The 23,242-nt window shown below is 41.7% G+C and overlaps 1 protein-coding gene and 1 long non-coding RNA gene across 11 annotated transcripts in view; one reads left to right on the top strand and one right to left on the bottom strand.

The window, feature by feature from the left end:
• The window catches only part of ENOX1 (ecto-NOX disulfide-thiol exchanger 1), a 509,205-nt gene that overhangs the window by 421,148 nt on the left and 64,815 nt on the right, over positions 1–23,242 (bottom strand). For 2 of the 9 annotated variants that reach the window (XM_072976294.1, XM_072976302.1), the window contains exon 1: positions 4,868–4,952. The exons of 5 other annotated variants lie outside the window; for them this stretch is intronic. The gene's annotated coding sequence lies outside the window, so the exon portion shown is untranslated. Of the gene's footprint in view, positions 1–4,867; positions 4,953–5,217; positions 5,606–19,634; positions 19,653–23,242 lie in introns of those variants that run through there. 2 more of the 9 variants (XM_072976298.1, XM_072976295.1) reach the window with 2 other exon arrangements.
• Positions 4,065–5,773, top strand: LOC140701137 (uncharacterized). 2 transcript variants are annotated; one of them, XR_012080032.1, is made up of 3 exons: positions 4,065–4,280; positions 4,825–5,004; positions 5,456–5,773. It is a non-coding gene; the product is annotated as an uncharacterized lncRNA (long non-coding RNA). The 2 variants fall into 2 exon arrangements; XR_012080031.1 differs by having other exon boundaries at positions 5,442–5,773.

Below are 23,242 nucleotides of genomic sequence, written 5' to 3'. Positions count from 1 at the left end.
TCCTCCTCCCCTGCGTGCCGACCAGCAGCGGCAGCTCAGTCTCTCCAGATGCCTCGCAAAAAAGAAGCACCGCAAATGGATCAGGAGCTGAGATCCTGGGGGAGCCAATTAGATTTAAGCCGTTTTCAAAATTCTGTGAGAAAAAAAAAAATGGGATTAGGGAAAAAAAAAAAACCTGGCACTTAGAATGACATTTTACATGTTCTGCTTAGGGTTTATGGAAGACGACTCATATAAAGTCTAGTTGTCACGTTTATAAAATAAACCTTGGGTTTTTAATATAACAGACTAGAATCCTTGGCTAAGAAAACAAACTTCACTTCGGAGGAAGGATGCGGTACATCACATCGAATAGGTACCTCATCCTTCATCTTTGGAGTATCAGCCAAAACATGACAAATTAGGCCAAGGTCAGTGGCAGGTAATTGCAGACAAGTTCTCCTCCAGCAGATGGCCATGCATCACTGTGAGCTTCCCGCAACTGTCTAGCAGAGCCAGGGTGGGGACAGCCCTACAAGGCAGGAGGAATGTTCAGATCCTGCCCCCCAGTGCAAGTTCATCCGTGGCCCTTTGGTAACTGATGATGGGCGAAGTGGGGACCGGGAAGCGGAGCAGCTTCAGAAAGGACGGCAAGTGTCTCCTCAGGTGCAGAAGCAGGTCTGCTGGTGGGAACCGAGGACCTAGCGTCCCCTGACTCCTGGATCTCTCCAGAGCTCACACTCTCATTTGGTGGCTATCTGAATCAGGTATAACCTTTCTTAATTAAATGCACAGCAGACATGTCAGAGGCAACAGCGTCAGGCAAAAAACAAACAAAAAAACAAACCAAAACCAGTGAAGCTTATATACAGCCAACTTCAGTTGGGTTTCTGGGATGGCTTCTCTTCACTCCAGGATGAAGCAGCCACAGATCCAACTTCAAAGATGATTTTGTAAAAGCAGCCAGACTCTACCGCTCAGACCCTCATTCACTCCTTCACCTTCTCTTTAATGTGGCATCGAAGTAACTGGGGTCCAGGAAGCCAAGAAGGAGGTGAAAGGAAACATGCCCTCTTGAAAACCATTCCAGGGCCCCTGGGCAAGGATCTGCTTTTGTTCTGCTGTGAGGTTGGATGCTTCCGTTACAGCACCTCAACCCTTCTCCCCCTAGGGGAATGGTTATTTCATCGCCTCGGGTGACAAACATGTATGAGGCACCTACTCTGGGTCAACCACCGAACCATTATGTCAGGAAGGACACTACGGAAGAGAACTCGGATTCTAAGCTAATGAAGGTGTAACATTCTGTGCAAGAAACAATTCATCTGTCAGCACCTTTTTTTTCCCCAAGTTCTACCTTAAATCTAACCTATTCCGTGGGGGTTGTTCCGATGTCCTGGCCAGAAATATCATCTCCTTCACTTGAGTTCCTACATCGCTTTCTAGTTTATATTTCAGTCATGTATGTAAGTATCTTATTGCCCCCTTTAATCTTTCTGAGCAATAATATTTGAATGACTGAAAAGAGCAAGATGTAATGAATATCAGATTCTTGACTACGCAGTAGAGACAAGTTATGTCAGTTACAGAGGAACCCAAGTGGTCAGGGAGGACCTTCCCCAGCTCTGCCTGATAAGATGCCGGAGCTGAACTGTCAAAGGAAGGAAGAAGAGTGTGCCTAAATTAAGGAAGAAAATAAGCAAAACTCTGAAGTCCCAGGATGTCTCCTAACTCATTTATTTAAAGTGTAGTAAGTTCTAATGACCCTCGGAGAGGCCTCAAAGGGCAATCACAAGTCCTTTTAAGATGGGAGCATCAGTCCCATGACAGCACCGCAAGCCCCCATCAGCAATGACTAGGGGATAATGGTATCTTTGTGTTTGAGGCCCTGGAACGCCTCTAGGGACCATCACCCTCCAGAGAATCTTCAGAAACAGCTGCATTCCCATGTCTGCATTTACCAGGCTGAATGATGGGACCTCTACGGAAACAAGAAAGGATTCAGCACTTAATCAAGCCAAGCCTCTGTTATGCACAGTCGCTACCGCCAATCACGGACAGTGACAAGTTATATCTTTTTTATGAACTTCTTGGAACAATATTTTCCCTAGATAATTACAACAGGGGAATACGTATCCTGTGTCAGCCCAAACCAAAAAATTCCATGGCCCAAGCTAAACAGCATCAATATAAATATTTGAGCTTTGCAATGGATTCAAAGAAATCGTGTTTAGAATGTCTCTTTCGAGCTAATACGTTTTAGAAAGAACGGTTTCTTAAGCATTTACTTTCTTTCTGGCCTCACTGTGTAAATCATGCTGCTCCTCCTCAATTTCTCAGGATCCCCAAGGTCACTCTCTAGGGTGTTTGCTCTAAAACTCAGCTTGGCGCCAAAGATTCCGCCCCAGCTTTCAAGTTCACTTGGATGACACTTTCCCACACAACACAGGGTCTCTTCCTATTTCCCTCCATCCAGATCTAGTTGATCTGTATTTTCTGCAGAAAGTTTCGCTTCCCAGTAATTGCCATCTGCCTTTTGCATAGTTTCTTTCCATTCCCCTGGGTAGGTCGCTGCTGCTGGGAAGGCAGCAGAGAGGAGAAGACTTTGATCTAATGAAGCTTCTACGCAGGACTCACAGCTAATGGTGAGGAGCTGAGTGCAGTGGTTCTCTGGGGAGCGCAGGTGAGCGCAAGTGTTCCAGGCACAGCTGAGATTCATCTGGGCACTTGCTGTTAGCCTAAAGTGGGTATTCCAACATCTGAGCAGTGACCTGTTAATAGCTTACGTAATGAAGAAATGAGGCAGTGTGCTTGGCAATTCAGACCCGAACTATGTAAGGCCTCAGTTCAAAAGGAAATTCTGAGAAGAGAAGTATTAAATGGTGACTTTTTTTTTTCTTTAAGATGCTCGTGGTGGAAAAATGGCTAGTACGTTATGGACATCTGAACTCTTCTGCTTTTTCCATCTTTCTGGACTTTTAGATGGCCAGGAGCTCAGCCAGGGTGGCCTCCCGGGTTTTCTGGGGAATGAGAACACCTTGCCTGCTGAGATCATCGCCATCACCTATCAGATTCGCCCTCCTCAGGAATGGAAGAAACTTGCCACGGCCTTTTAGAAGACCCAGGGGAGAGAAAAATTGCCATGTGGTTTTAAACAATGAGAAATCTCCTAAAATAAATGAAGTCTTAGCCAATATAAAGCAACCAAGGAGTCAAAAGTCACGTATGAGACCTTAGGGATAAACTTTCAGCAGGCTCCTGCCACTGTCTTGATTAAAATGGCAAAGGAAAAGCATCCGATGCTCTGAACAAAGAAACAGTAAGCAAGGCTGAGTTTTGGACCTGATAACAAAAGGCAGCCTTAAGAAGCTCTTAGGACATACCAGGATCTCATCAAGGTTATCTCATTGAATCTTCATAACCATCTTTTTAGGCAGATGATAGTATTAATATCCTCATTTTTAAGATGAAAACACTGAGGCTTAGCAAGCTCAGTTAAATGAATCATCCAAGTGTCCCCAGTTTGATGAGATTTGAGTGCATGCTCTCAGTTACTGACACTATCAGCGACCAATGAGATTTTTAAAATCAGGATTAGTCTATTTCCAAGAAATTTTGGAGGATGAAGGAAAGAGGTGAGCAAGAAAAACAAGAATGCCAAAGGATTAAAAAAAAAAAAAGACTGAGAAAAATTAAAAGAAAGAACCGGAGGAAAACACAAAATTTCTCCAACCACGTTGTCACTTCATTTCTGTGTTCTCTGGCTTAATGAGGCAAAAGGAGATTCTAAAGTCGAACGGTGTGAATGTTTGCCGACAAAGACTGGGGCTTGTTCTCAGCCAAGTGAGTCGTCTGTTAAACAAGGCTTAACATGCAGACTCAAACCTCACTTACAGGGTCCCGCTCTTATTCAAGTGTGATTTGTCCCCACGGGGCTCTGTCAAGCAGTCACCGCCTGGGAACTGAGTTTTCTACTGTGTCTCCTCCTCGGGGAGACTGGGGAGGGGTGTTGACATCATGGGAACACTGTCTGCCTTCTCTCCTATGACTCAACCGAGTATGTCAGAAACGCTCTTACCGCTGGTCCCGCGGAAACACATGAATTATTCGATCTGCCAAGCAAATTCATGCGGAAAGCAGCAGGCTCTCTCTATCCCAGCCCCACGGAAGAGTGGCAGGGCAGCGATGAGAAGCTACTCAAGCAAAACCAAACCACAGGAGAGGTGAACGTCACCCACTCCCTACTCCTCCCACAAACAAGCGGACACACAACATTTCCATCTTCCTCTTGCCAGAAATGGGTAAAAGCAGAATCTCCTCCTCTGCACTCATACGAGTTGGGACCAATTGCTAATGACAGCGCTCACCATATTGTGCTGTAATTATATCTGAGGTGTCTGCCTTCCCACTTATGTAGTAGGTCCTTCTAGCCCCTTAGTATCTGAGTCCCATGCATCTGGTACCAAGCTTAACACTGTTGAACAAACCAACGTAAGACTGAATGTAACAATGAGTGAATGACAACGGCTCCAGCCATTTCTGGCTAAAGAAATGCTCTCTTTCCCCTAATGTTTATGACTAAAGACGGCTGACACTGTCACACTCAGACGGGGGTGGGGAGGGGGAGGTCATGGCCATTTGTAGTGTTAGACAGCTAGGAAGTTTTAGCACTCACTGAGTGCTTGTGTGTGGTTATAGGTGCACGTATCTCGTGTTTTCTTCTGCTCTTGGATCTCTCCCACCTTGTACCTACCTATCTCATAATTTGCTAAGTCACTTATTCTCTTTGGACTTAATTAATTAGCATCCTTACTCTAAAAAAGGCATTCTCCTTTTTATTGTAAGCTCCTGGATGGAGGAAAGGGCAAGAAATATGACTCGGTCTTACCCCACAGCGCTGCCCACAACCTGCCAGCCACATTCCCAGTCTGAAGGATGCTGGAGTTTCAGCAAGACTCAATACAGACACAGCACCTCCTCTTGCAGAATTTACAGTCGGTGGTAGGAAGAGAGAGAAAAAATAAGGTGAGTGAAGTGTAGTCACAAGGACAGGGGAAACACAGGGTGCTTTAAAAGCACAGAGGAAGGAGATCAAACCTAACCTGGAAATCACAAGGGGCCCCTAGACAGAGTCCTTTTCAGTTTGGACCTGTGAGATGAGTAGGACTTCTCCAGGCAGAAGAACATGGGAAGTTGGAGGGGAAGACCCGGAGACAAGCGAGAACACAATCTACTCACAGCACTTAAAGAAGTAAAGATTGGCTGAGGTTGAAGTGAGGAGGCAGTTTGGACCTCATCTGTTTTATTCCAAGGGCAACAGGAGGCCCTGAAGGATTTTTAACCAAGGTGGTGGTATCTGGATCTGAGTTTCAGGAGAGAGACTGAGGTTGTAGATAAAGACACAGAGATGTGGGAGTTACATCGTTAGAGCAGGCTAAGTGTAGTAATAAATAGATCTTCAGCATTTTCCTTTTAGCAAGATTACTCTGGCTGCCATATGGAGAATGGATTATAAAACCGTGAGACTCGATACACAGAAACCACTTAGGATGCTGTCTCAGTAGTCCAGACGAGGATGGTGATGGCAATGATGGAAATGGAAAGAGCTGGATGGATTCAAGAGAATATTAAGAAGACAGAATTCACACACTTCAACAATCCTAGGTCGGGGGATGGTAACCTTCTCCTTAAAGGGCCAGAGAGGGAAATTTTAGGCTTTGCCAACCATACAGTTTCTGCCACAACTGCTCGACTCTGCTGTCTGGGTAAGAAATAAACAATGAGAGAGACAATATCCAAGTGAATGAGTGTGTCTGTGTTCCAATAAAAATTTATTTACAAAAAGTAGGCCAACAGACCAAATTTAGCCCAGGGCTGAAGTCTGCAGACCTCTGGAAGGAGTGAGGGATGTGGCAGTAAATGCAGTCAAAAATGGCTCCCAAGTCTGGGGCTTGGGCCCTGCTTGGCCAGCTTACTGTTTACAGAGAGAGGGACGTGGAAAAGGAGCAGAGTCGGGGTAGGGTGGAGGTGCGGTCACTTTTCAGACAAGCTGAGTTCAAGATACTGATGTCCTGAGAGACATCACTCAAGCTCTAGGTAAAAATATGGAGACTTGGGAGTTGTCTTCATTAGGGCGGATTAAATTTTATAAGCGGACCCCCAAATTCTGTGGCTTTAGTAGTAAGAACTTTCTCACGAGGTGACATAAGAAACTCACATGGGGATGGGGGATATCATCTGTCCGGTAGCAGAGCCCACGTTGCTGAGCCTCAAGGAGGAAAGTTCAGAGAGGGGCACTTGCAAGAGCCTTCCGTGCACCAGGGCTACATGGGGCACATATCCTGTCCGCCCACCTTCCATCAGAGAGGTCCCCCTCCCGCAGCCACCTCCCCGCAGGGAGGCCTGGGGAATGCAGCAGAGCTGTGTGTCTGGGATCACGGTGGAGTGGATTTGGATCACAGCCACCAGGATCGACCACCAGAGTCAAAAATACCTCCGTCGGCCACGAGGCACAAAGACGAGTAAGAGGGACTCAGGCAACCACGTTCAGCGCTCGGAAGAAGCCCCGTGTCTGGAGATGAACGGAGGAGGAGGAAGACCCAGCAAAGGAGGAGGACAGGAGGAAGCAAAACTGGAGCAGTGAGGCGGGCACTCAATGAACGTACGTAGAAATGAGCACAAATTTAGCCTTTAAGCGTTGAGCCCACCTCTGACAAGCTGACTCTTATTTGGTACCTCTGATACTCAGACAAAAATGAGCCAAACTGCATTTTAGTGGCAAAATCGGCTCCTCAAAAAATCTAGGTTTTCATTACCATTCAGATGGACTGCTTCAGGGCTACGTACTGCAATATACTCTCTCTCTCTCTCTTTTTTTCTCTACTCACTTTTGTGTCCATAAATCAACCCATATAGGTAAAATGTTTTCTGCATCAAAAATTTTATGTGGCCTCACACACATGCGGACATACGGCTGTAAATACAAATACACACCCGTCTGTGGAGACACGCACACTCGGCCCTCCCAGGGCTCATTACCACCAGGCGCCTCTTTCTCACTTCCATCATTGGGCCGTTCTCCCTGCCCTCGGCTTTGCTCCAGGCTTCTCCTCCCCCTCCCACCCGACCCATTTACTCGTCTGTTCTTGGCTCCCAAAGAGAAGACCCAGGAAAATGATTTGGATCCCACCCCTGTAACATTTTAAGCACTGCTTCGTTAGTACGAAGCACAACAGAGCCTGTAGCTGAAACCAAGAAAGTCCAGGCCAGAACGCCCAGGCCCCCTTCCTCCGCAATTCTGAGCCAAGGAGACCTCAGCTGGGAGAAGGAAAGTTTGAGATCCTGCCGACCTCTGTCTACCGATCTTCCCGCTTTACTCTCTTTGGAGTGTAAAGTCTTGCGGGTACAGAAGGGGTGTGTGAGGGTTTTGTATCTGGAACACTCTTTCTGGCAGGAAAACAACCCGCCTTGCTTATAAATACGTCAAAAAAAAAAAAAAAAGACAAGTAGATTCTAAAAAATGATCTGCCCAGGCAGCACACAGATGGTAAAGGAAGCCAAATCAGGAAGCTTCTCTACATGCCCGGCATAAATTGTTAGTGTCCTCAAGCTGACCAAGTGACTATCTATAAGACTGACCTCGAACACCGTGGGGTTCAATAAGTATAAACTGAGGATGGTGACAGTGTTACCCATATTTCCTTGCTTAATGACACACAGGTGGCAGTTTGGTGGCACAAATCATATGCATTTTATTCTTCCTTGATGGCTTCTCATACTGTAACTCACATCAGCCGTGAATCTGATTATTGGCAAGAGCCTTCCAATTAGCAAAATTAATTCTTCCTCTGATTTGAGAGAGACCAGCCTGTATGGACAAACAAAGAGACACTTTGCAAGCAGGACATCAGCCCTGGCATCCGTGGGGAGATTTTCCATCAGCTCCAACAAGTCCTTCTTCCTGTGACTTTAAGAGGGTCATCATTACTCAGAGTTGGCCAGCTTCAAAAATCATCTGCCAAGCACATCTAGAAATTTAGCTGCTGATGCAAATATGTGAAACTGAGAAACCGCAACTTGTTTCCCACCAGCTAGGTTAAGTATCCAGTTGTTTGTTTGTTTGTTTGTTTTTTAATTCTAGGCTCCTTCAGCAGGTTTCAGGGGGTAGTTGTGGGGGAAGGGCAGGAGTCCACCAACAGGAAGTGAATGTGGAACTCAGTGTGAACACCCTATCTGAGGCCTTCACAGGGCACCTGGGCTGGACAGCCCATGGATTTTGTTTGGTCAGATCCTTCTCTCATCCCTATCATTCTCCTAAAGTCACCAAGTCAACTCTGCCATCTCTTCCTCTTCACAAGGCAGTCTTGTCTCCTCCAAGTCTAGAAAATTGAGGCCGTTCAGCAATGCTGGGAACCTAGGGGACCACCCCCACCTCTTCCACCTGCAGCATCAATTGTCTTGCATGATCAGCGCTGAACAGGCCTCGCACCGGCCCCCCTTCTCTCCCTCCACCACCCCCGCCTTAGTTCAGGTCCTCGTCATCCTTTATTCAAACGAGTATGGAAACATCTAGCGATCGCCTTGCCTACGGGTGAATTTCTCCAGAATGGATCCTACCCATGAAAAGCAAACAACATCTGAAACACAAATCAGACAGTATCTGGCCTCGCCTTAAAACACTTGAACGAGACACACGGTCTGAATATACATCCAAATTTCTCACATGGCAGGGAGAACTGCAAACATTAGGCACCAGACCATGGCTACAACCTCATTCTCGTGACATGCACCTCCTGTTTCTCTCACTCACACACACACACACACTCACACACACACACACACACACACACTCCGAGTATTAACCTCCGGGAGCACTCACACTAGCATCTCTGCCTAGAACGCCCTCCTCGCTCCCTACCCTGACCCACACTTGGCTCCTCCTAGTACATGTTTAAGGTTCTTTCAGGGGCCACCTCTTGGCAGCCTTGGGACAACACCTCAGCGCAGTCCGAACACCTCCATCCAGCTCTGTGAGTGAAAGCTAACAGTGCTATTTGATGACATATTTTTGTATCTCTCAGCAGCATGGTGATCTGTGGAACAGGACAGGGGAAACAGAATTAGATCTAAACCCCAGGGAATTTCGCGTATCATGAAAGTGGAAAAGCAACGGATTCTCAAATAATGGTTCTGGGATAATGGGTTAAACATGCAGAAATGATAATTTCGGATACTCAGCCAGTATCTTCCCCCCACATTAATTCCAGATAGAGTAAATACTTAAATGTCTGAAAAATCACAGAAGAGCTAGAAGAAAATTATGAGATGATTTCTATAATCCAAGGGAAAGGTTTTTCCAAGCATGATGTTAAAAACCAGAAACTATAAAGACTGATCCATTTAATTCAATAAATAAATAGGTTTTAATTGGAGAAAAGTACTATAAAGCCAAGTGAAAAGACAATCAACAAATTGAGAAAAACGCATAACCAGTACCTTGCCTGGCATCTATTTTGAGTAAACTGATTTATATGGCAGAAGGTTAATCTCCCTAATATATAAAGAGCACTTGTGAGCCAATACAAAAAGCCAAATCTTCTTTCAGAAAAAGCAAAACAAATGACATAAACAAGTACACAAGTTGCTTCTAAATTTCTGTGAGGTTTTCAAACTCCTACGTCAAAGAAATTCCATTTTTGAATGATATTTTGCATACCAGAATGGCAAAAGTTTAAAAAAAAAACCACTCAGGGTTATTGAAGGTGTGGGAAAGGGGCACTGTTAAATACTGCTGATAAGAGAGTTCTGGACAGCAGTTAACAGAGTCTCAAACACTCTGACCCAGAATTTTCCCCAGAATTTATCCTGGAGAACAAACTAAACATCCATTAACAGGAAGCAGCTTAATAAACCAGAGTGGCTCTTTGTCCAGTGCTACCACAGACCCATCAAACTCACAGAGATACGCATATTCACTCACACAGAAAGCCATGCTTGATATGCTGCAAATTTTTTAATTGAGTTAAAAACAGTGTATAACATCCTCTTATTTTAAAATATGTTTGTTCATATGCACAGGAAAAAAAAAAACACTTGGAAGGACATTTACCAGCATGTAAATAATCATTACCTCCGAGAGGTGGGAATATGAATTCTTTCTTCTTTCCTTCTTCAGACCTTTCTGTATTCTCAGATTTTTTTTTTACCAAGGGTGTGTATACTTTTATAGTTAAAAAACAACTACCAACAATACAACTATTTCCAACGTTTAAAAAGGATGAATAAAATAGACAAAAGACAAAAACAGTGTTCATATGAATGGATTGAGAGAGCAGGGTCATGCATCTGGAAGAGTTGCCATTTTAACTAAATTTTACCAACTGCCAACCAGGAACACCCATAAAGTCCATCCTCTAGAGCTCTGCCAAACCCAATGAACAGAGTACCACAGGGACACCTGAACAATTAGCCCTGTAAATGTACTTTTCTGCATCCCCTTCATACACAAAACTGTCAGCAGATATTCTGATTCCACTGAGCATAAAACAAGAATGAACTATTCATTTTCATATTACAGGAAGTAGAGCTAATTTCCTCCCTCCTTCTCTCTGACAGTTTGCCTATTTTTAGTCAGGGGGGAAAAAAAGCTGGAAGACTTTTCAGCTCTAAGGATAAATCCACGAATAGGTTACCAGGACCCGTTGTAAGTCTATACATATGTTCTTTTTTTTTTTTTAAAGCCTATGATTAGCTAATAGTTATCACAAAAACAGATGGGTATCAGAGGATAGTTAGAAAAACAACAAAGAAAATGTCAACTAACTAAGCTTTAAATTCTACAGATTTTTATTATCCAATATAATTTTACGTGCATTGTTTTAAAATAGGGGCATTTCAACCATGGGGAGTCCGGGAGAGCTAGGAGGACTTAGGGTGACTGGTCTCTCTGAAAACAAAAGAAGTAAAAGTTATTTATAGTGACCTTTGAATGTTTACCTTAGAGCTGGCTAATCAGATGTAAACTGTCACCCCATGGATATGCATAATCAACTTTATTCCCTTTGCTAATTGAGAAATAGAGCTGTTAATGTCAAGAAACATTTGAAAAATTCACCAAGCTTGCTCAATGGAGCAAGTTCTTTATAAAAGTCAGAGTTTCCATATGGTAAAATCATGGAAATTAGGTTTAGAAAAAAAAAAAAACTAAGAAAGACTAATTTGTTATTGAGCTAGTCTGTGCTGGAACAAAAAAATAAGTCTTAACAACCCCAAACCTGGGATTTTTTTTTTTTAACCACTTCTAGTGTTCAAAAACAACTCCATCAGTTCTTATGAAAAATCATTCCATCGCCTTATACTCCAGAGTTCCTCTCCTGCTGAGTGCATGCTTCTCTGGCTGGCCTTGGCTTTGGCTTAGCAGCCACTTTGCCAGGACACGCATTTACCTACTGAACTTGGTTCACACAAGTCAGTCTTTCCCTTCCTTTAACTCTACAAAAGTCTTTTTCATTTTCTCTAAAACTGACCACCATAAGGTAAGTGGGCCACACTCCAACTGTGCAAAAAGGGGACAATATATTTTCTTGAGTGACACTTCAAGATCGCTTCCACCTTAAATGCTGGAGAGGGTGTGGAGAAAAGGGAGCCCTCCTGCACTGCTGCTGGGAACGTAGTTTGGTGCAGCCGTTATGGAAAACAGTATGGAGATTCCTCAAACTAAAAATAGATTTACCCTGTGATCCAGTAATCCTACTCCTGGGCACATATCCAGACAAAACTCTAATTTGAAAAGAGACATGCATCCCAATGTTCATAGCAGCACTATTTAAAATAGCCAAGACATGGAAGCAACCTGAATGTCCATCGACAGATAACTGGATAAAGAAGCCGTGGTATGTTTATACAATGGAATACTACTCAGACATAAAATAGGATGAAATAGTGCCATTTGCAGCAACACGGATGGCCCTAGAGATTATCATACTAAGTGAAGTAAACCCAGACAGAGAAAGACAAATACCATCTGATATCACTTATATGTGGACTATAAAATAAAAAGACACAAATGAACTCATTTACAAAACAGAAACAGACTCACAGATATAAAAAACAATCATATGGTTATCAAAGGGGAAGAAAGGATGGGAGGGATAAATTAGGAATTTGGGATTAATATATACACTAGTACATACAAAACAGATAAACAAGGGCCTACTGTATAGCACAGGAACTATATTCAATAGCTTCTAATAAGCTATAATGGAAAAGAATCTGAAAAAGAATCTACATATATATGTGTAACTGAATCACTATGCTGTACACCAGAAACTAACACGATACTATAAATCAACTATATGTCAATAAAAAAATAAACAAATAAATGAATAAAGATCATTTCCATCTTTATAACACCAGTGGAAGCATGTATAATTTCAATTTACTGTTGATGTTAGAGAAGACGTGGTTGAAGCAGTGGCCAACTGCGAAGGACCTTCTTCAATTCCAAGACCCACATCTACCCTTATTCAATGACTCTTTTGTTTTATGAAACCTGACTTTTCTCCCTCTTCTTTGAGACAGTCCTTATGAATGAACATTCTCTCCCTCACAATACCTGTGAGTAAAACCCTCTCCTTAACAGTCTGTTGCATTTTGTCTCCCACATGGTGCATTTAAGAAAGGAAAGCCACCGCTAAGCGTAAGCCTCACCCATTCTCCTCTCACGGGGATGACCAAGAACTGCTGTTGCTAGGATGGAAAATCAAACCTGAGGAAGAGAGCAACAGCACTGCGAGCACCCAGGCAGACGACAGGTGGGGCTTTGCCCTGAGGGAGCCCAGACCTCAAGCCAATGCAATCACCAGGCCTCCCGGAAGTGACATGTTCACAAGGCACATATGACAGGAGGCATATGCTTCTCTGAGAAGGATACATCATTAGTGGAGTAAGTATGTGTTTTGAAGCAAGGTCCCTCTCTCCATCCCCACTACACATTGCAGGATCCTAAGCTGGGTTCCTTAACTTCTCTGAGCCTCAGTTTCCTCGTCTGTAAAAGCACTTGAACTAGCCTCCCCACAACCAGGGGGCCCACCGTGGCTCAATGAAACGTTCAAATCCTTTCTCCTTTTACCTTTATATTCTCTAAACTTTTCTTTGCTTTTTTAAAAGTAATAATTTCATTAAGATATATTTCACATATCATAAAAATTCACCCTTTTAGTGCATATAACTCAGCGGGCTTTCATATATTCGGAGTAGCTATTACCACTATGTAATCCCAGAGCATTTACATCATGCCCAAACGAAACCACACACCCACTAGCTCTCACTCCCCATCCCAGATCACAAACCGCGGCAATCACCAATCCCCTTTCTGTTTCTGTGGATTTGCTACGTGTCTTCAGGGTTCATCCATGGTACAGTCCGTACTTTGTTCCTTTTGAGAGCTGAATCGAAATTCACACTCTGGATATATCACAGTTCATTTATCTACTCGTCAGTTGGTGGGCATTTCTGGCTAACATGAATAATGCTGTCACGAACATTCATGTACAGGTACTTCTGCAGACCTAACATATAGCCAGTTCTCCTGGGTATCCATTCACCTAAGAGAAGAGCTGCTGGATCATATGGTCCCTCTATATCCAACCTTTCGAGGAACTGCCGAACTGTTTTCCGAAGTGGCTATACCATCCTCTTTGCTTTTGACCTCACTGGGTTCCTTCTATGTTTGCTTTCGGGTTGTTTCAGCTCAGCTAGGGAAATAACTGGGGTGACTGTAAAGGTATTTTCTACGGAATGGGCAATTTTTAGCCACTGTAGGTAGAGAAAACACAACAAGGTGGGGGCCGTGCGCCTGTGGAGGCCACGTGATGCGGTGCCACGCAGAGCAGGCAGACTGGACCCCCAGCCCAGGGCAGCAACGGTGCCTGGAGCTCAGAGGCCAGATCAGGAAATTCTGAGGGGGTTCTGACACGGTTTACATTCCTAGGCCCTCGATTTATAACAATAAACCACACAGACACAAGCACACACATGCCTTCATTTCAGGGGCTTACAGTACCACCAGGACAAGACGACAAGAACATAAATCATGACAAAATGTGGTTTTCAAGAAACTAACACCTGAGAGAATAATTCCACCTGGGCACATCCGGGAAGATGATTTTGGAGCAGAAAGCATCATTCCTAGCTCTTAAGAAGGACAACTACATTTTAAACAAGCAAAAATGAGGAACTGCATGAGACAGAGGGAACTGTGTAGGCAAAGGCACAGAGTGAAGGGATGAGAACGAGGAATCAGCAAAGCACAGGAAAGAAACAAGGAAGAACTGACATGCTGAAAAGTGAGGTAGGAGGTGGAACACAAGATGAGTCCCAGGTTGCCGGCACGGAGTATAGGAGACATGGTAGCGCCGTTCACAGGAACAATGGCTAAGGCTGGAGGAAGACCTGGCCCGAGAGGGAAGCACGGAGCTCCACCTCAGACACGCACAGAGTTTAAAGCACCAGGGAGCATGTGCAGGATGTAGGTGGGGAACACAGGCAGGTCAGTCCCACTGGGCAGATGAAAGCACGGAACTGGGGCTTAGGAAATATTTCCTAATGGAGATCATTGCTGAAGCCTTCAGCGTGAGTAAAGAGAAAGAAGAAAAAGGGCCTGTTTTAACTTATCCCCAAACAAGAAAGTCGGTAAAGGAGACCAGGATTAGGCAGGGCCAGGATTTGGGAAATGGGCCCAACTTTGGGACGGAACCTCAAGGAAGGCAGCGGGCTGTTCAGCTCCACTGCCCGGAGGGACGCAGCGAGCTCAGCCGTGAGCAGGCCAGTGCTGCTATGCGGAGAGCTTGCCTGCTAGTTCGGCACGGCCGCAGGGACTTCCCGTCGGAGAGGATGGCCATTTCCGAGCAGACCTCCTTCACTGACTGAGGAGATGCAGGGCAGAGTCCAGGCTCCCAGGATGAGCAGGCGCTGGGCAAAATCTCCAAGTTCCATCCAAAGGGATGGGTCCCACCAAGGCTCTGGTTCACAGATGTGGGAAGGGATGCAGCTTGGTGCAGAGGTGGGCAACCAGGACTCACCCCCCTCCTCCCTCTCAACACCTGGCCTGGTGTTGGGGAGGGCAGGGCTCATTTGGGGCCCCACCTGCTACTGTAATGAAGCTTCTATTGTTTTTTTCTGCCCAGCTCAGCAAAGACTCAGAAACCCAGTGTAGCCGAACCTTCAGATGCTCACAGTTACACCAGAATCAGGGCTGAGGAAGGAAGGGACAGAGCCTTACAGAACATCCACGTTTGTTGGAGCAAAGAAAGAAGAGGGGGGAAAAAGGCAAGGCAGAGAAAACATTTAAACAACACGCTGTACATCAGTGAGAGTGACAGTGACGCAGGAGAGAAGCTAGTCAGGGACATCAGAGGAGGGGAGGACTCAGAGCAAATGACGGGGTCACCGGGAAACTTTGGATCCCCCGGTTTTCGCCAAAATGTTCACTTCGCTATACCCAGTAGTGATGCCCTACCACAGATAACACTGTGTCGGCCCATTTTTTAAAGCTCCCTTTTTGGTTTTTGGCAACCAATATGTAAGAGTGGCAACTCCCAGATAAACACCTTTGGTGAACACATCCAATCTTGACCTAGAAGCTGCCTTAAAAGCAAATAAAAAGATCAATAATATAAATTAGAAATATGGGCCTCCAAAAGGTCCAATTCCTAGGGCAGAAAAATACCAGAAATGCCGCAGAATGCCAAGCATGGCACAAATGATACAATGTAAACTTCAGTGGTTCTAAAACAGACAGACTGCGAACTAATTTAAACAGTTACATTATATTATCAAAAGGTATCTTCTGAAAGTCTAAAAGATGACAATTTTAATATAAATAAAAACTCACAAAAATGAACAGCTTCCCCCCCCTTGTCTTTCACTGAGGCAAAAAATAAAGCAAAAATCATCTTAACACCAAGATCAAAAATAGAAAATTTCAATCAACACCACACTTTTCACAAAATTGTAACAGGCTGAAATCTGCAAGTTGCACATGTCACGTCTTCTGCACACTTCACTGAAGATACATTTATTCAAAACAAAACATCTCCCAGTGATCCTGCTAGGGAAGGAACATGAATCATATATGCTGAGAAACCCTCCTCACAGTTTTAACCTTTTGAGGGGGAAAAAAAAGATGCAGAGCTTCCAGCACATCCACTAGTAAAGAGGCCTGTGAAAAACCATTTCACAGTTTTAAAAAGCAAGAATCACTTTGACACTTTGAAGCCTGATATCCAACATTGCAGATACAGAAGCAAAGAATTCTTCCCAGTCGGCGGCTGCCTTACGACTTGGGAAGCAACTGTACAGCAACCCATTCTGAAATCTGTGCAGACACTGGGACAGACACTGCAAAGTAAAGGACAAAAAAAAAAAAAAAGCCCAGTGGACAATAAGGCAGCATGGAAGCTCAGGTCCTGCATAGAACATCTCATGGGAAAGCTTGGTGGCCCCTAGTATCACGGTATCACGCTAGGGCTGCAGTTTAGAATGACTTGATGATCAACATGCTGAACAGATGACTTCGTGTTCACGCACAGTGGCTTCCGGTTCAGGGTTCTGATCCGGGGCTTTAGCGAAGAACACACATGCTCCCATGCTAGGGACAAGTGGCAAAGAGATTTGTTTTCCTGCTTGGATGGAGAAAGCACTCCAGCCCAAGAGCAATTGCTGGAGGGGAGACACACTCCAGAGCTTTTCTTAAAGTTATTCCTACTCTGAATACTAAAGAACTTTTCTCAGGCTTTTTGAATGAGCTAGAAACCAGTTTTGAAAGATAAGATATTAAACCATTTCTGTAGGGAATAAGAACACTGGAGATTATTTACTTTGCTGTAATTACTCTGGCACATGGGGAGATTAGCTTTCAAATGCTACTAGGTTTGCATACAGAGGTTTCAATAATGAAGAAAAATTAGTTCATGTTTTGAATATTTAGGGGCCTGAAGTATATATTATTGATAAAGAATAAACACCGGTTAATACCTATGCAGTGAATAATAATTGCCAAAACTATTCATTGTTCCTAAGCCTGCATTTCTTTCCCCCAAAATAATCATTTGTTTTTAAAAAGCATCTTGTTTTTTTATTAGCGTCAATGGTAAATGAAAATGTATTTGAATGTTCACAAATGAGTCTGAGTCTTGGATTTTCAATCAGGAAGCAAGGTAGTCAACACTCTCCTCCAGTAAGAGCAGAAATAAAATCTGCTTTTGACGTTAAGAAAAATATGAAAACAAATATATGTATGCATATGCATGATGGGGACATTGTGCTGTACACCAGAAATTGATACACTGTAACTGACAGTACTTCAATAAAAAAATAAAAAATAAAACAAAAAGACAATTTTCAGGAAGAGATGAATGGATTTTAAAATTCATGATTTACTACGATATTTGACGATGTTTTCAAGATTAATGGTGCTATGACTTCAGCTGGGACAAAATGTATTATTGCCAAGGTTTTTCAGAGCATCCCAGCCTTGTAAACTCCAGCTTTATAAGCTCTAGCCCCTTGCTTGTTATTTTTTAGGTGAGGAGGAACCAAGATTAAATGACAATGTTCACACAACTTTCTTTTGACTTTTGACTTTGAAATAGTTACCAACTCGCAGAAAAATTCAAAAATAGCACAGAGTGCTGTGTGCCTTTAGTCCAGCTTCCCCCGAAGGGTAGCATCTTACACATCTGTAGTACAGCATCAAATCCAGGAAACTACAATAGTATAATACTCTATAAAGTATTTTAATATTTATAAAGTATTTAAATATTTATAAAGACTGCAGGCCTTATTCAGAATCTATCAGCTCTTACATGCACTCACGTGTGGGTGTGGGTGTATGTGCACATGTTACGTATTTCTGTGCCATTTTATCCCTTGGATAGATTCAAGTAACCACCCTTCCAAACAAGAAACAGAATTCTACCCTCCCACGCCAAGGAACGCTCTTATTCTACACCCCTCATCCCATCCCGGTCCCTTGGTGACCACTAACGTATATTTTATCTCTGTAATTCTGTCATTTCAAGAATGTTATATACATGGAATCACATATCATGAAACCTCTTGAGATTGCTTTTTTTCCACTCAGCATGCCCTTTAGATCCATCCCCGTTGTTGCATGAATTAATAGTTTATTTGCACCCTTCTTAGTGCTCAGAAATACTGCCGTCATGTTCATCATCATACAAGCTGAGTACAAAAATATAATGATGAATTTTACTGGGTTGATAAATAATACTCCTCTCACGTTCCAAACAAAATAAGAAAGCAAATGAAGCAGTCATACAGGGGACAGAGATATCAGTGTTTTACTGTTCAATCTGATTGGAGAACATGGCTTTATATATCCGCGGCCAAAAGCGCTGGCTAACATCCTACTGCAGGATTAAACTTACCAACTGGCATAAGCTAGAAAACTACTGGTAGACAGATCAGAAAGTCTGGGGCCTGCTGAGTTCCTACTCCCCAACTCTCCTCTCAAGAAAGCTCAAACGCCCAAGAGGCATAGTGAAACGGGCAGTGTCCTTTCCAGATGCTTCCTTCCTTGGGTGTAGTGTACAAGTTTTTCCTCCTCCATAGAAACACAGAGAGTATGGAATAACCACCCCCAAACGCAGCTTTTTTCTCTAGTCTCATTCACCTTCTTTTTGCTTCTCCCCTTCATTTATGGGTAACCAGACATGTGGCTGTCCCCCTGAGCAGAGACCACTTACGAAGACTGTAGATCCAGGCAGCTTCAGATGGCATTCTCAGCTACCTTTGAGGCTCCTCCAGGAATGTTACACATCTGTCTTCCTTCTATTGTCCAAAGGCCCAGTGATGAGCCTTTTCTTAACTTAGTTCTATAGACCATCTCACATTATTTCTTGCTAGTGGACTTTCACTCAGTAGCTGAGACATTCAAAGCAGAGAAACATAATGAGCACGCAATATGCTAGGAGTTCAGAGAACTTAACTTACATTCTGAACAGAGACTGTATCTATTTTGTTTTCCCCTAATGTTTGTTCAAAAAGAAATCACTAACTATAGAAAATACACTATGTTTACCAATTCTATATCAGTTTTCTTTAAGAAGGTATTTATTAGTTTCTCAGTTTCACATTTAAAACACAACCTGTACCTAAAGGAATATATTTCATTAAAAAACAACAATTACATGCACTTGATGGCAATACGCTAAACTAGAACAGGCCGTTTTATCTCTGACCCATGCAAAAAAATTTGAAGAAAATATCCTTGATAACAAAGAACTAAAATTCTAAAATTAAAAAAATGACAAGGAATAAGGAATGATACCACAGATAGAAGATGCACTCTTGTACATTTCTTCATAGGGAGGATAATGGGTAACAATTAAATTAAGATACTGATAGAAAAAAATAAAGAGTGTATCTTAATAAATTAAGCAGAACCACTGAAAGAATAAAAATTGAATCTTTTAAGCAAACAATAGAAAATTTGATATATTCAAAGGAAGCTAGGAAAAAAGGAAAGAAAAACTAAAAGGAAAAAAAAACCTAAATATAAAATGTGAATAAGACGGCAGAAAGAAGTCCTGGTATGACAGCACATGAAATCATTATAAACAGTTTAAACTCACCAGTCAAACCTGCAGAGGAGTTCTGACTTCTAATAATGGTGGAGTAGCTTTTATCAGACTAACCTTCCCGCTGAAAATGAGTACAAACTCTACACAAAATATGAAACCAAGTCTTTGAAGGCGCTGAAAATAAACCAAACAAAAAAGAAAGCTGACCTTTGAAAGAAAGAAACCCACTGGTTAAGAACTGCTCTTACAGATCTTTTCCCCCCAGGACACTGGAGCTGGAATCCAAGAAGCAATCTACAGTTTTGTTGGTCTGAGGAATCAGAGAACAGTGTCTGAGGTGCCAGAGCACTACAGAAAGGGGCCAGGGTGGGACTGGAGGTAGGAAAACCCCAAAACTACAGTCTTCATATAAATCTTTGGCTGATTATATAATTGTGCACGCACGGGGCAAGATTCCAAAGAAAGAGCAAGGAGAAACCAACCAAAGGAAGGCAGAAAGAGCTAGAGATTTCAGCAGCTGTTCATCTCAGAAGAAACAAAATCTGCAATTCAAGTCCTGCCAACTTAGGTGGCGCCTGGGAAACAACTCGGGCTTTCCAGTGATGCCACAGAAGGGTCACAGTTTAGAAGAAAAGATTGTGTTGAAAGACTGTTTGTCCTAGGACTAAAGGAAAAGCCAAAATTAACCTACACCAACAAAGCCTGATACGAAGCCCCCACACGTTCAGTGCAATCACTACATAACATTACCGGCTGGCTCCACAACACAACACAGATGTACTCAGAGGGAAATAACACAGTCCCCAGTGTCCATAGCATATCATCCACAGTATATATGTAATAAAAATTCACTAGATATGAAAATAAGAAAATGTGACGCATAGTCAAGAGAAAAGTCAGGCCACAGAAACAACTCTGATGTTGGAGTTAGGAAACAAAAATATTTAAATAATTTTGATAAAGATGTTATAAAGTCTATAAAGAATTTGTGCCTAAAGGATGACTATCTAGGGAATTTCAGGAAAGGTAGGGGAACTATAAAAATGGGACACATGTAAATCCTAAATAGAAAAATACAGTATCTGAAATTGAAAATTTTACTAAATGGGATTAATAGCAGATTGGCCACAATAAAGAATCAATAAACTTGAAGTGAGATCAACAGAAATCACCCAAACTAAAGCATAAAAATCACAGATAAATAAATAAATTTACTATTATTACAGAGTCTCAAAAACGGAAGGATGTTACAAGGTAGTCTAACATACTTATAGTTGGAAGCTTCAGAGGAGAGAAGAAACAGACAGGAAAAGGAAAATTATCCAAAAAATTATCAGCTAAAAATTTTTATAAATTTTATCAAAAACAACAATAACAAATCCAGGATAAATAAAAAGAAAACCACATCTTGGAAAATCATAGTCACACTGTAAAAGAGCAAATAAAAATAAATAAATAAGAAACAGTCTATACAGAGAGGAAGGTGAGAGGGAAAAAAAGTAATTAAGAATCACAACAGAGCTACTGTTAGAAAAATGAAGGCTGGGAGACAATGGAATGACATCTTCAAGTGTTGAAAAAACAACTAAATTCTATATTTGGCCAAAAAAAAAAAAAGCTTTCAATATCTTTCATTTCAAAAATGAAGGCGAAATAAAGACATTGTCACATAAGCAAAAATCATTTAATCATTTACAGCAAAAGATGTGCATAACAAAAAAGACTAAAGAAAGCTTTTCTGGGGTGAAGAGAAATAATCCTGAGATCATTTGAGATACTGGGTATTGGATAAAGAATAAAAAGAAGATTGAAGTAATATATGAGTAAATATAAAATACTATACATATTTTCTTTGATTTTAAAAGTCAGTTCACTAATGCAAAAGCAACAGTAATGTATTGTGGATTTTATAACATATGTAAGAAAAAACTATGAGCTATCAATAGCACAAAGACAAAGAGCAATGAAAATAAAAATGTACTGCTGTGAGGGTCTTCCACTTTATACAGTTTTATAACATTACTTGTAGGTAGTTTGCAATGAGATAGAGCTGAATATTGTATTCTCTAGAGCAACCATTAAAAAATAATATGAGATATAGCTAAACTAAAATAAAGGATATAAAATTGGACACTAAAAATATTCAATCAACAACAAAAAAAGAAAAGAAAGAAACAACAACAACAAAACAAAAACATAAACTAGAAGGACAAATAGAAACCAAATGGCAAGACTGCATGAACATGGATATCAATAATTACATTAAACATACACAGAATAAGCCATCGAATTACAAGGCATGGACTGTTAAGCCAGAAAAGGAAGCAAACAATTACATACTCTATAAAAATGATGCCCTTTAGAAGTGAAGACAGAGGTTGAAAAAGAAAGAATGGAAAATTATAATTTATATAATACGACACATAAGAAACATGGTGTGGCTATGTAAATATCAAATGAAGTATACTTCAAGCCAATGGATATTATCAAAGAAAATAAATTATTTCACAAAAAGGGGTATTACTTAGCAGGCCATTGCATTAACACCATTAACCATCAGGGAAATGCAAATCAAAACCACAATGAGACATCACCTCATACCTGTTAGAACGGCAATTATCAAAAAAAGAAGAGATAACAAGTGTTGGTGAGGATGTGGAGAAAAGGGAGCCTTTACACACTGTTCCTTAAGATTTCCTCTGTAAACAGTCAAGTTGTCTGGAGAAAAGGAGACAGTTCCCCTACATACATGTACACACAACTATTGGAACTCAAAAATTCATTTAGTAATGCAAGATGATACAAAGTCACTACATAAAAATCAACCATATTTCTATATACCAGCAACAAATAATTGCAAATGAAATTTAAAATACCATTCACAATAGCATAAAACATTAAGTACTCAGGAATAAATATAATAAAAAAAATATGCAAGGCCGCTATACTGGAATCCACAAAATATTGGAGAATAAACTAAGACTACATAAATAAAAAGGTATTTCATGTTACATGTTCAGTCACTGGACATCCCAATAACAAACTGTCAACTTTCCCAAAGTTGATCTATAGATTCAACACCATCCCAGTCAAAATCGCAGCAGGATTTTTTGTGGCAGTTGACGGCTGATTCTCACTTAGGATTTTTGTGGCAACTGACAGCTGATTCTACAATTTACAAGGAAATGTAAAGGATTTGTAGTTGTCAAAACAATCTTTAAAAAGAAGAACAAAGCTAAAGGATTTACAAAACCTGATTTCAAAATTTACAAAAATGTTACAATAATCAAGATATTGAGGTACTGATGTAAAGACAGGTAAACAGATCAATGAAACAGAAAAAAAGAATTGAGAAGAATGTGTGGACATATATGACGAATTAGTCTCCAATAAAGGTGCAAAAATAATTCAATAGACAAAGCACAATCCTTTAAACAACTGATCCTGAAACAACTATAAATCTGTAATGAATAAATGAGCCTCAAAATATGCATAACAAGTAATCCAAGACAGTTCATAGACCTAAACATAAAGACTAAAACTGTAATGCTGCTAGATGAAAACACAGGAAAATACCGTTACATCCTTAGGACAGCAAAGATCTTTCTGCACACAGATCCACTGAGGGTTAGGCAAAAAACTGATACATTTTACTCACC

This window comes from Vicugna pacos, chromosome 14 (assembly GCF_048564905.1).
Source record: "Vicugna pacos chromosome 14, VicPac4, whole genome shotgun sequence".
NCBI classification, from domain to species: Eukaryota; Metazoa; Chordata; class Mammalia; order Artiodactyla; family Camelidae; genus Vicugna; species Vicugna pacos.
This window is presented reverse-complemented; position numbering and strand designations above follow the sequence as displayed.